We start from the raw sequence: 14,734 nt of genomic DNA on the forward strand, positions 1-14,734 counted from the left end.
TTTTTTTTAATGTGAAAGATAAATAAAACATTAGCACCATCGTTGAATGATCAAGTTAATTTGTCTCTGAATGGCTAATGAAAGCTAAACAATTAAAGTTTCCTGACTTGAGCGATGCCTTTTGAGGTTTGATGTTATAAAACTAAGTATGCAAAGAGAATCTTTCTGGAAGTTTCAGTAAAAATGATGTCTTTGATAGTGTATTTTATTGTTTGCTCAGACTGGACCTGACATTTTTCTATTTCAACATGACTCAGGTTCATCTATAAAATGATTTAGATGAATTTTTCTTGTCAATATGGGGTTATTTTCAATAAGTTTATGGGAAAAAAAGATAATAAAAATGGTAATTCCCTGAAATTTTCAATTAAAACCATTCATTAGAACTCAAAACCTTTCAATCAATTCTTCTATGATCAAAGAAGAATAAGTTCTAAACAATTTAGTGAGCGAGATAATGTCATAACTATTGGGGAAATTGGCATCCCGAGCGCCGTGAAACACATGATCATAAAGAGCAATTGGTGAATTGTTCCAAATATATAGACTTGATAAAGAAGCATACAACCACAACACAAGATATACATGGTTAACTTGTATAGAAGAAGAAGTTCTAAACAATTAGCGAGCGAGATAATGTCATAACTATTGGGGAAATTGGCATCCCGAGCGCCGTGAAACACATGATCATAAAGAGCAATTGGTGAATTGTTCCAAATATAAAGACTTGATAAAGAATCATACAACCACAACACAAGATATACACGGTTCACTTGTATATGTTACATATCCACGACAAACCCCCCCCACACACCAAAAAAAAATAAATTTTTTTTACTATATCAAAATCATTACATGCTCTTTCCCAACCCAGAAAAGAAACAATACATAACCAAGAACACCATTGAGAAAACGTTTTAAACCATTCTTCAAACCATCCTAACACATTCTTCACAGTTTCTAGTAACAGGGTAGAAACATGGAAACTGTTTAGAAATTTGGTTTAGGGAAAAACCTAAGTACTAGAACCCAAAACACTTATTCTATAAGTTTTTCTCTTACACGTTAGTACTCGACCTTCCCACCAAAGAGACTAAAAAACTAAGCACAAAGATTTACCACTTTTATAGGTTTGATATCTACAAACATACAATATTATCTACATAACACGAACTTGACCACCAAGTATTAATCTATAGTTAGAAAACTAAACTCTTTCCTAAACTCTATCTTACCAAGATTAGGAAATCCACCTTAATATGGAACAAACCAATAACAGGAAACCCATCTAAATATTAAATTGGCCTAAAACATGAAACCCACATATTTCACTATAATTTTCACCCTACGATCACAAGAAAATTATCTTCATCTTCCACTAGAGTTGTTCATCATCTATATATATCCTCATGATTACTTTCAAATCCCACATCCGAACTTCTATCTTTATAAAACCATCTCTTTAACCAAAAAGTAATGAATATTGATAAAAGTCTTCAAACCCCATTCTTCCTGAAGAAAAACTGTGAAATGGATCATGTTTCGCAAACACCAAGAAAATATTTAACCACCATCAACAAATCCCTGCTTGGATCCACTATTGATCACCAAGAGAACCATCCATAATAATTAATGATAGATTCACGTAACTAGTAAGCTTACAACATATTGAACTTTAACCCAGAAATGAAAAATAAGCTTCAATATCGTACTCCATCACATGTCATTATTACCATGTATCTGAAGCAAACCATCAGAGATCTCCATTGAGATTAACATGCTTAATCTTATGTGCGATTCTGAAAGCCATCCCCAATCCGAAGCGCGGTTCCTCATTCTGAATTCATCCACGGTCACTAAAAGGTTTTGGTTGCAAATATTGAAGCGCGAGTTCCTCGTTTCTGAAATAAAATCGTTGATAAGAAAATCAGAAATCTACCATGAAATAGATCAATAATAAGAAAGACTTAAAGTCATTACTTAAATCTCCAAAACATTATATCTTAAATTTTATAGTCAAGATTTGAACACCACACCGTATTAAGCCGCTACAGACTCTAGCCTACTACAAGTTAACTTCAGACTAGAATGTAGTTGAACCCTAACCAATCTCACATTTATTAAGGTACAGTCGCTTTCCTTACGCCTCTGAATCCCAGCAGGACTCTGCGCACTTGATTACCTTAACTGATCTCACCCACAACTAAGAGTTGCTACGACCCAAAGTCGAAGACTTGATAAACAAATCTGTCTCCCACAGGAAAAGTCTATTATGATAGATAAATCTATCTCCCACAGAAATACCTACGAAGTTTATTCCGTATTTTAATAAATCAAGGTATACAGTAACCAATTGATAAGGTCTTGTATTCTCGAAGAAAAACCTAGAAATATCAATCCACCAGATATTGAGTAGGAAGATCATGCATAAAATTAAGCAATTTTTCGAACTCAGAAATTAGTTCTCGAACCGTAACTGTTTGGTACAACTTGGTCAAAGAAATGTGAGGATTAATAAACTTGTGATCAGCAAATCGTGTACGTAACAAGGAACAAAATTTTTCCCAACTTGGTGTAGTATGTGTCTTCTTTATCCAACAATACCAAGAGTTTGCATCACCCTTAAGATGATCAACCACTATTGAAATTTTGAAAGATTCAATCACGCCATTTAAGCTGAAATATTGATCATCTTGAAAAGTCCAACCTTCAGGACCAACCCTCTCAAAAGGTGGAAACTTCAGGTTGATGGTACCTGTACGAATAGTAGTTTCAGCGCCACCATTACCATTGATAGTATGTTGAGGCTGAAAAGGAGGAAAACCAGTATGCCTTTTATTTTCATGCCCGAATGTCTCTAACATAATTTCTCGAAAAACTTTTGCCAAAACAGTCATATCTTCTTTATGATCACCCTTACGATTAGCTCGTTCAATTCCTTGTTGAACCTTAGCATTATCCATATCGCAACAAAAGGGGATTCAGGAAAACCTGACTCGAGGTCCACAGGGAAAATAATGATGAGCAAGTTTCGTTTACATATTGTACTGACTGTTGCCAAAACCCGGAGTTTGGCAAACAGTCAAGGGGCTAATGTAAGTACCTAGATTTGGTTTAGACGAGGAGCGGGGAATGAGGGCTCTGAATGGCACAAACCCGGAACCACCATCGAAAGATGAACTTGCAAATACGGGTTACCCCACAACGGAGATGGGTGGTTGTTTAGTAAACCTTATTATAAAGTATAGGTACGCCAGTTAATGGTGAGAGTCTTGTAAAGTAAGGCATTAGGGCGCACGTGAAAGTCATCCTGATGTCAGACTTTGCCTATAAAAAGAGGACATACATTTAGATAAAGACAGAGCTTTTTAGAGAATTGTACCGGGGCATTGGGATTAGTCTTTCTGACCCTTCAGTAATTTTGGGATGTTTACTAAGGAACAAATTGATTTTGAGGAGAAGGCCCACAACCTCCACCTCGTCTCCATTCTCTCTTCAAAACTCAAATCCATTTGTGTTCGCGTATTTCTACCGAGTATATCATGAACCAATTTCATCGATGTACCCTAAAATATATGACGTACACAGTGACCATTTCTTTTTCCTTCTTCTAGAGTACTCCCTCTGTACCTATTTTATAGGCGGAATATTGTTGTTTCTCTGTGCCATTAGATAGACGGACTGACAATTCCAAGATGGCTTTTAACTATTTTACCTTTATATTACTTGGTTATCATCATAATTGGGTTTATGTCTCTAACTGAGGAAGTATAACAAAAAAAAAAAAAGCAGAAAAACACATGGATATTTGTAAAATCAAAAAAGAAAAATCTTAATTTAAGAAAATTGGTCCCTCCGCCTATATAGTGGAGGGAGTACCTTTTGGTGAGAGCAGCTGAAATTATTATAGCAAATGACAAGGAACAATCCATGTCAGCAAATGGGTAATTCAATGGCCCGTAGGGCTGTTAGCTAGAGGTACCATACAACACCAAACAATCGAAGAGGTTGAGAGCCTAGTACCATCTATAGGATATTACTTTAGTTCCCAGTCGAAGGAGTACATCTTGCAATGAACATTGAAGTTTGTAGATAACTTTAATGGTTTGTGCTACAGTAGTTCCAAAAAGTAGATGTCTGTTAGTGTTAGAAAAGTGTATGAACATGAAACAATTTAAGCAAACTCATGCACACATAATCCTTACAGGACTTGGAAACAATAGTTTCGCCCTTAGTGGTCTTTTATTCGTGAAAAATGTGTTCGTCTTGCACTAGAATGGCTGAAGCACGTCCTCTGTTTGAGGAAATTCCGGATAGAACTGCGGTTTCATGGACAGTTATGATATCTGGGTACTCTAAAATGGGTGATGAAGATTCTGCGCGAATAATATTCGATGAAGCGCCGTTTAAGGATAGAAAAAGATGGGATTGTAAAATTTCTAGTTATGTGCAAAACAATTGTTTCAAGGAGGGGTTGGAAATGTTTCGTTTGATGCAGTTGACGGATTTAGATCCTGACAAAGGAATTTTTGTTAGCTTACTTAGTGCTTGTGCTCATTTAGGATCTGTGGATATTGGAATATGGATTCACAAGCATTTGAAGAGAATGCAGTTGCCGATGACTGTTCAGATTAATACTGCTCTTATAGATATGTACGCAAAATGTGGGAATTTGGGTTTAGCTAAGAATTTGTTTTGATGGGATGCAGGAAAGAGATGTAATTTGTTGGAATGTGATAATTTCTGGATTGACAATGAATGGGGATGCCGAAAATGCACTTGCACTGTTTGAGCAAATGGAGAAAGATGGTTTCAGACCTAACGACATAACTTTCATCGCCGTATTAACTGCATGCAGCTATTCAGGTATGGCTTATAAAGGTCTGCAGATTTTTGATAGCATGAAGTCGGTTTATGGAATTGAACCTAAAAGTGAGCATTATGGATGCATGATCAGTTTGCTTAGTCGAGCTGAGCTTTTTGAGGAGGCAAAAGAAATTATTCTGAGAATGCCAACTTCATGTAGCCCTTCAGACGAAGCAATGGCTTGGAGAGCATTGCTGAGTTCTTGCTGTAGTCATGGAGAAACCAGTCTTGCAGAGGTTGCTGCTAAGAGACTCGTAAAGTTAGAACGTCAGTGTGGGGTGTGTGTTTTACTATCGAATATGTATGCAAGTTCTGGTAAATATGATGATGCCAGGAGAGTAATGAAATATATGAAAGAGAAAGGAGTGGAGAAGACACCGGGTTGTAGTTCGATTGAAGTTAATGGGTTTATTCATGAGTTTGTTGCTGGTGAGAAAACACATGCTCAAATGGAAGAGATACATAAAGTTTTAGAGAATCAGTCTACAGATCAAGTTACTGATCTGAAAGCATGTTAGATTAAGTGGTTGATTAAGAGAATCAGTTTCAAGAGAAATGGCCAAGTGGTAAAACGAATTCTACACAACCAGTGATACAGTGGCAGGCAACTTGACCTCAATACAGGGGGTCAGGGGTGTTAGCTAGCTAGTGTTCCAGATTGCTTATTGCAAACTGGGTCGATTAAGTCGATTGTTGTTCTTGTATCTTATCCATACGCTTGGTTATAAAATTTCTGTTTCAAGGCATCTTTACATATATCAAAGATGTCACTCCAGTCTTCTTTTACTGTTTTTTTTTTTCACTCTCAATACCAGTCTTTGATGCTAATTTAATCAAAGCTAGCGGAGTGTAACTATTGGCTGCCCCTCAACTGCTGGATTACGTGCAGATGACATAAAAGTAAGTTCACATTTTAATGTATCTCTGGCATTAAGGAAGTTGAATTATAGCCTTTCTGCTATAATTTGGATGATTCACTTTAGTTTTTAAACTTATTACGAAGTAGTGATGTGCTGACACTTTTATTGCTTACACAGCTTTTTGGCTCAAATTTCCTACCCTGTAGGAGTTTGGTGTTTCGACTCGCAAAGGTGTTGGAAATGGATTGCAGCTATTTTTGAGATGCAACCACTGCCTGATTTGCTAGACTCTTATAAGATGTCAAAGGGAAGAAGTGGGATCATTAAAGACTTGTGGCTCCTTGCTAATCTAGCCGTAAGGGTAGAGTTGTGACTAATATGATGGTGTTTGAAGATGGTAAGTTAAACTGGTCTCAGTTTAGAATGAACGTTTATCAGAGCGTCCATGAAAATAGTAAGAGAATGACTGGCCATATGCATAACACATGCCAGGATTTACGTATTTTAAGGTATTTAAAGTGGCTCACAAGTCAGTCAAGCTAATCCTCTCAAAAGAATGTCATTGAAGACCCCTGATTGTGATGAAATCTTGATTTGCTGTGATGGGGCCTCCTTTGGAAATTCAGGTCCTGCTGGCTTCAGTATAGTTGCATGAAATGGAAGTTCTGCAGCCATTGGAGCGGTCTGCATTGGACTAGGCTTAGCAACCAATTTTATGGAGAAGATGGAAGCAATTGTAAGAAGACTGGAATGGGCCAAGCAGTTTGGATCCAGAAATGTCATAGTTAGGTCTGACTCTAAAAGCGCAGTGCAGGATTTCTTGGCAGACTCAGTGCCATGGATGGTGCGACAGCGGCCAAGCGAGGTTGTATGCTGCAGCAAGAGGAAATGGAGAGTTACATTGGCAGGCCTTTGTTTCTTGATGCAGTTGAATGGCCAGACAGGCCTTATTTTCGTTTTACGTAATTTCCCTTTTAGGACTCCTCTTCGAAGCGCCTTTTGCTTGTAAATAACTTTGCATGGAATATGAGGGAATTGAAGAGGCTTAAACTTCAACACCATTTCAACTTTTCATCGTAAGTAAGTCTCAGATCTTCCTTAGGTGCTTTAGAAGTCCAAAGGGACACTGCTTCCCAATGGCCTCAAGTTTTTTTCTCGCAGTTCTCAGTCAAACTGCCGAACATTGCAACAAATAGGAGGTCTATCAATAAATTCACACAAATGTCTGACCTGAAAACAAGGCCTATCTCAATGACACTCCTAAAATCTGAAAACAGGTGCACCACCTTTAAGCTTGCTATCAACTTCGGTTGTATAGGTTCCAAGAATTTTTTCGGATAACAGAAAACAGTCTAAATCTATTTTCAACTTGACACTGAATGCGAAAAATTGCTTGGTTAGCAGGTGTGCGCACATCTAAAACCATAAAGGTTAAACGTGTTTCCTTGAATCGAAACTTTTGATTTAACAATCCAATAATTTCAGACCATAATCGGACACTAACAGTTTTGATTGCAAATCTTGAAGTGCAAGCTCCCCATCTCTGGAATAGACTTTGAAATAGATCCACAACAAGACAGTCAGAAAGAAAGACTAACTTTAAGTCTTTACTTGAAGCTTCAAGGATCCTATCTTAAAATTTATGGTCCCACACTGGTCAGTTACTATGAATTCCCTTAGTTTAAATACCTCCAGGAACAAGGAATCTATCGAGCAATGATATAACAAGCACGATGTGGAAAGGGTTCCCATGATTTTCCGATCTGCGGAAGAAAACGTGCCCATATGAGCTCATTTTTTTTTTCTTGCAGGGGCCATCAGTTTTAGTATAGTTTTTGACAATTTCTTGTGTCTGAGACAAAGTCATTATTGCAGTGGAATGTCAGTCATCGACAAACATGAACTATGTACAAATTAGAAGTGCAGTTTGAGGAACAAAAAATAAGAACGACAAAATCACAAAGAAGAAGAATGGCAAAAAATCAACAAGGTTACAAATCAAACATCGCTGTTGAAGCGACTGTATTCATAGAAAACAAGCATAAGAACTTTGAGGTTTGCAAATGGGTGTCCCTCAAAGGGTACTAGAAAAACGATTACAATGTCTTAAACTTATGTCTAGCCCAAAGTATCGTACTTATGCAGTATTTTGCTAAATTACATCGTAGATTATTGAAAATGAGTATAACTTTATACTCGAATTGGAAACGAGTATAACTTTATACTCGAACTGAAAACGAGTACAACTTCTTAGACGATCTGAAATCGAGTATGAAGTCATACTCATTCTTAACTCGAGTATAAAAATGAATTTTAATTTTATTCGATGTTTAACAACACATAATCTGCTGATTTATTTTTTACCCACAATCGGTTTATGTTCATGTCCATATAAATCAATTCTGGATAAGCGGTTGATTTTCATATCCATATATATCGATTATGGTTAGAAGCAAGTTTCAAAAAATCTTTGTATGCTTTTGAGGTTACAATCGGTTGATACCAATGACAACATAAACCGATTTTGAGTTGGTGTTCTTCAAAAAAGATTAAATTTTAAATTTTTTCATATTCAGATGATTCATTAACACAAGTTAATTTCACATCTAACACGAAATTTTATCATTAATCATCCAAATTAACACTAATTAACCATGGGTAAATTTGTCATTAAAAAAATAATTGGTTAAAGGCTTTTCCATTTTACTTCAAAATGTCTTTTTTTTTTGTCACGTAGTGATAGGCCAAAATTAATTCTTACATGTCCCAATTCAGCCAGGCAAAACACGGCCATACGAACTACTTTCGAAGTATTACACCACTTAATTTCTGCAATATTTTGAGTTACGCGTTACTCAGGCAAGACGCGAAAAATACTCGCCATTTGATACGGAATCCACAAAGGAAAAATTAGGCTAAGGCCCAACCCATGGATAACCCAATATGAGGTCCTTAATTAAAAGAAGTTTAAATCTAGGCCCGAGTTATTAAAAGACATTCACGCCCTTTTATATATTGTCAAGCTCCAAATTAAATAAAATTTAAATACCTAAATTATTAAATCTTGGCCCAAAATTATTAAATTTTAGTGTGAATGGTAAACAGAAGTTACACATGCATATGTCATGTGTATCCAGAAGTTACACATCCTTATGGCAGGTGTAATGCAAAGTTACATATCAAAAAATAGACATAAAAAAGAACGCATAAAAAGTACATGTATTACTTTGAAATTCATTTACAATAATTTCTTAGCATGTGTAACTTCTAGTTACACACGCATTTGTCTATTGTAATCGAGAGTTACACATGTATCTAATTTGTGTGTTCAGCGTCAACTCCAATTCCAGCGAGACCATTACCACAAATAAGCAATTAGATTTTATGAAGTTGTCGCAATCCTAAAATATAACAACAAGCAATCAGTTTTTATAAGATTAAATGAACAATAACGTATATTCAATTTCACATTCATCTAAGTAGTATAACTAGCAGTTACACATTCATATTGAAATTCAACACCAGAATCATTAAAGTTAAAAACATAAGCATGATTACTAAGTGTATAACGTTCAAACCACTGATTTTTGCGGTAAAGCTACGAGTTAAAGGTTCAACATCTCCGGGCAAACGAATAATCGGAAACAAAATATAGATTGAGGCATGCTGGACTAACCTTGCATTAGTATCAAGCGTAGTTTTCATTCGCAGGTGCCATGTGAGAGCCGATCCATGAGAAGGTCATGTAATGTCAATCAAAATAGTGTCAACCTCTACAAATTTCTGTAATGTCCGACATAAAACGTACTTACTAGTGTAAATTTTGGTTACACATGCATCTTAATAGTGTAACTTTCAGTTATACATGCATCTGAATTTTGTAACTTTCAGTTACACATGTATCAGACTAGAGTAACTAAGGGTAGATGCATATTCCGTTTTTCATAAACTTGCAATCCTAACTTACCTAAAGCACAATGGGTTTTTTGGTCTCAGTCAAAAGCAAAACATCAGATACATACATACACTAAGAGAGGGTAACTGAGAACTAAAAAATGGATACAGTTAATTTATCCAAGTGTGTTGTGTTTTTTTGTTGTTACCTTGGTTAGCCACGTAGACTGCAACATGTACTCAACTATTTTTGTCACATCTGAAAGCATCTGTGCAAGTTTTTGTTGCAGGGACATCGAATCAAATAATTAAATCAAATAAACATGCCCCAAAAAGAACGTATTCATAGAAAGATAACACATAAAATATGTAGTTACCTGACGCTCAGTAGGTTCCCCTCTAACATGCGAAATCAACTCGAAATAAAGCTATGATTAAATTAAAAATCTGTCATAAGACAGTCCAACCAAGATGTGTAAAATCATCTGAATTAATTTATAAAAAGTACATACTAGAAAAGATTAAGATGCATATGACATGTGTACTTTGCAGTTACATATCCATAAATCTTGTATACCTAGCATGTGTAATTTTTTGTTGCGAGGTTTGTTCATTTTAACATGTGTAATTAGAAGTTACGCATGCATCTCATTAGTGTAATTACGAGTTACACATGCATTCTACTAGTGTAACTAGAGGTTACACATGCATATGACATATGTAATTAAGAGTTACACATGCATATGACTTAACTGATAAAAAGTATACAGTTTCAAATTAAAAGATTTTAAAACGAACAGATTATCCCAAATTAAGAAATTCCTATCATTAAAATCTAAGGTTCCAAACATGATTCCATGACTGACAATGTGAAAAACTCATCAACATATATCTGCTAGCTAAGGTTGGACTTATAACCATGATATTCCAACAAACCAAAAGGAGATAAGTAAATTGTACCAACAGATGGATCGTGTCAAAATCCATAATAATTGTTCAAGGAATCAACAGTACTAGTACCAACACTACTTACATTTTTCCTGATGAAGTTGTCGTCTTTGCAACTACTAATTGTGCCTTTGATGCTGTAGGGAAGCTTTGCTACAGAGACTCAAGCACCTTGACAATCCATTGTGGGATTGGTAGAATAGTTGACACCTCTGTACATGAAGAAAAATACAAGCAAAATGTAATGGCCAATTTATCTTCTGAAATGCTTATCAATATTATATGGTAGTAGCACCGAGTGAAAGTAAGATTAAAGATACCGGCGAACTGACATTCAATGTTATTTCATCTATAGTTTATATGGAGGACAAACATCTGAAGGTAATTAAAGGAAAATTTACATGAAGCGAATGATGGTTGAGCCAATATGAAAGAACTGAAAAGGCTGAAAAGCTCATTACTCCTTCTGAAGAATATCACCATATAGACCCACAAAATGGAATCTGAAGAATTAATTATCAAAATACATAATCAATCAGTGAGAAACCGTGAACCTAAATATCGAATAAGAAATGCAGGAAAAATACTAGATGAAAAATCCAGAAACTAGTAGTTACACATCTAACTAACTAGTAATTCAATTAGAACCTGTATCTATAAGTTACACATCTAATTAGCATGTGTAACTAGTAGATACACATCTATTTAGCTTGTGTATCTAGAAGTTACATATCTAATTAGCATGTGTAACCAATAGTTACACATCCGAAAAAGGTCAGTTAACTTACACCAACAGATTTTATGTGTGGCTTGGCTTCATGATCTCTTCAACAACATCTTTTTCTTTGATTGCATCAAAACTGAATTTCACCTTAAAAATTAATGAGTGTTGTATCAACATCACAAAAGACAGTGCTGGGTATTTAGGTTTAATCCTTAAAACTCCAGATGATTATAATGTACTAGTAGATTGTGACATACACTGTAAGAGTTCATAAAACGCAATCCGGGTTCTCAGCAGGTGTTAGCTTGAACTCGAATATTCCATGGTGTTTGAGGGTGAAAACGGTTTCTGCTGATTTTGGTAATTTCGCTTGTGTGGGTGAGAAACGAGTCTAAACCCTAAACAATGTACTGCAAGGGAGTACTTTAGATTCGAGAGATCAATCTGTACAAATCCGGCTTAAACCAAGAAATGGTCGTTCCAGACTTGCTTCGGTCACAAAGTGGAGGAGAAGGGTTGGTTTTGGGGAGGGAAGCGAAGAGACTGTTGAGACCAGAATAGTTGATTCTGGAAGGGTAGTTGTTTTACGACTTGTATCAGAAAGTGGGAAGCTAACTGATAGAAAGCTAGCAAATTTTTTCTGAGTGTTGTATGCTCCTGACCAGAACTTGTTGTTCGGTGGAAATAGGTAATGCCTATTTATACAAGTCGAAGTGAAACGTACTCTGGTCTCATTAAGAAATGAAAACGGTTGAGTCAATGGGAGGAGGTGGTAAACGATAACGCCTAGAATTGATGTTCCATAAAAGAAAGCGTTTCACCATTACTCCCTGTATTTACTAACCGCCTCATCCTTATGACATTGTCTTATAACGGGCGTAGTGTACGTCGCACGCTGTAAACCGCCAAACCAATACCCAATGAGCATCCCCCAGTTTGTGATATGTGTTGATGTCTCGAGTGTTTTCGTGGAAAACATGTAGCATGTTGTTGTTGTCTGGCAAGTTGAGCTTGGGAGACTTGCCGGCTCGGTGGTGACTTTCGACGGTCGATATTTTGCATTTTAAGAGGAAAGGTAGTCGTTGATTATTGCAACCCTTCGTTTGGGTAGCCGCATAGGGAAGGACGTCATGGTACGGCGCGACAAGATGGTTGGCATGCCATTGGTACATGTGGCATGGCATGCCTTTGCGCGGTTTGGCGTGGCCAAAACTAGGATTTTGGGCCAAAGGTTACCATGCGTTGTTTGGCGACCTTGGACGGCTAGGATTTGCATCTAGGATGGAAGGATGGACGTTGATCGTCGCACGCCTTCGTTTTTGGTAGCCGCATAGGGAAGGCCGGTATGGTATGGATATTGTTGATGCCCCGTGTGTTGGTTGTGATTGATTATAAGTTTTCACTGCATTTCGATGCTAAAGCATATAAAGAACTTAAAATCTTCATGTTTGTTTATTTCATTTGCACCTCTTAATGCCAGATATCTTTTCCAATATTAATTTCTATGGGAAAGTAACTTATTCCTTCTTTGGTCAATCGTTGCCTTCGGTTCTTGTATTCAAGAGGAGTCTCTTGGGAGGCTTGCTGGATTTTGCAGTTAGATAATGTAATAACTTCGCTAAACGAGTCTACATCATAATTGCCAATCTAGAGAGGCTTGCTGGATTTTGCAGTCAGATAATTGCCAGGCTAAGGTAATAATAACCTCGCTAAACGAGTGTACGTCATAATTTGCACGACCCCTGCCAGTCTTGCAAAATATTATTTTTTTTATCAATACTGACGTTTTCTCAGTGAGTGAGTGATTCTTTTCTGTTGCCCTCTTAGAGATCAAGGAACCCAACAATTCTCGAATCCAATATTTTCTGTTTGGCTTGTAGCTGTCGATAAGCTAACCTTTCAGAGCTGCATAAAAACGTAGCTGCTTACTAGACTGAAATCACATTTAACCCGATGGGCCTGCTTTCACTGTATCATGAAAAAATTTAAAATAAAAAAAAATTGCATTACATCATTTGAAAAGATCCAAAATGGTTCTCCAACGACACATTTCACTATAAATGGAGGACAAATTAGCAGTGGATAATTCAAACTTTTAACGAACCAGCTTTTAGATAATGAGCGTAGTTGGAGTTGGAGAGTTCTCAAATGGCCTCGTGGATACTGTAATGGTGCAGAGGAGCTTGTATCGGTGCGAAGCGAATTCTTGGAATATCTGTTACGATATTTCGGTTAGACAGCTTTAAGATGGTCTAGCGGGAAGTTCAAATTTTGGGGAAACATATCTTGTTTGCCAATTCTAAATCATGTCTCGCTTGGGGCAGGTGGTTGTCATTCAGATGGAAATAAGCATTCAGCTAAGGAATATTTCTACACACAAACTGTACTTGAATTTGAATTCTTGGAATGTTCATTTCGTTTCCATATTTTGGTGCGTTTTCTTTTTTCCTCTCATTTTTTCTTAGCTTTGATAATGTCAGTGATCCATTTTCCTTGAAGCGCGAGTTGCCCATTTCTGAAATAGATCCACAACAAGATGGTCAGAAAGAAAGACTTTAAGTCTTTACTTAAAGCTTCAAAGGATCCTGTCTTAAAATTTATAGTCCCACACTGATCATTCCCTTTGTTTAAATACCACCAGGAACCCAGAATCGATCGATCAATGATATAACTATAACAAGCACGGGTTCCCGTTTTTTTCCTCTGCTCATTTGCAGAAGTTTCAAGTTGGAGAACAGATTCATGGGGGTGTTTTTCAAGTTGGGTTCTGATGGTGACATTTCTGTTGGTAATACGCTATAGCTCATGTATTCTTCTTGCGCTAGAATGGTTGAAGCACGCCTTCTGTTTGAAGAAATTCCAGATAGAACTGCGGTTTCGTGGACTGTGCTGATATATGGGTGCTCCTAAAAGGGTGATGTTGATTCTGCGCAATAATATTTGATGAAGCTCCGTTGAAGGATAGAGGACTTTGGGGTTCTATCATTTCTACTTATGTGCAAAACAATTGTTTCAAGGAGGGATTGGAAATGTTTCGTATGATGCAGTTGACGAACATAGACCCTGATGAAGGAATTTTTGTTAGCTTACTTAGTGCCTGTGCTCATTTAGGATCTGTGGGTATTGGAATATGGATTCACAAGCATTTGAAGAGAACGGCAGTTGCCGATGACTGTTCAGCTTAATACTGCTCTTATAAAATGATCCAAATCACGAGGAATTTCTGAAATAAGCTGGAATTGTGTACTGGAACTCTAGTATCACCATTGGCTGTGGCTCTGAGATTAAGTTCTGCACGGACAATTGGAAGGGTTTAGTTCCATTCAACACCACTCGCAAAATCGCCTTTAAAGCCGCAATGCACAAGAAAGCAAAGGTAGTGGAGATGATACACAATGGTGTCTGGAGAATTCAACTAAGAGCTCCACCTGCAAGTGAGGAA

The 14,734-nt window shown here is 36.8% G+C and overlaps 1 pseudogene; it reads left to right on the top strand.

Annotated features, from left to right (window-relative positions):
- The first annotated feature begins 3,982 nt into the window (after nt 1-3,982).
- Nucleotides 3,983-5,592, top strand: LOC113343083 (annotated as a pseudogene).
- The last annotated feature ends 9,142 nt before the right edge of the window (nt 5,593-14,734 follow it).

The sequence above is a fragment of the Papaver somniferum genome, unplaced genomic scaffold (assembly GCF_003573695.1).
Source record: "Papaver somniferum cultivar HN1 unplaced genomic scaffold, ASM357369v1 unplaced-scaffold_54, whole genome shotgun sequence".
Taxonomy (NCBI): Eukaryota; Viridiplantae; Streptophyta; class Magnoliopsida; order Ranunculales; family Papaveraceae; genus Papaver; species Papaver somniferum.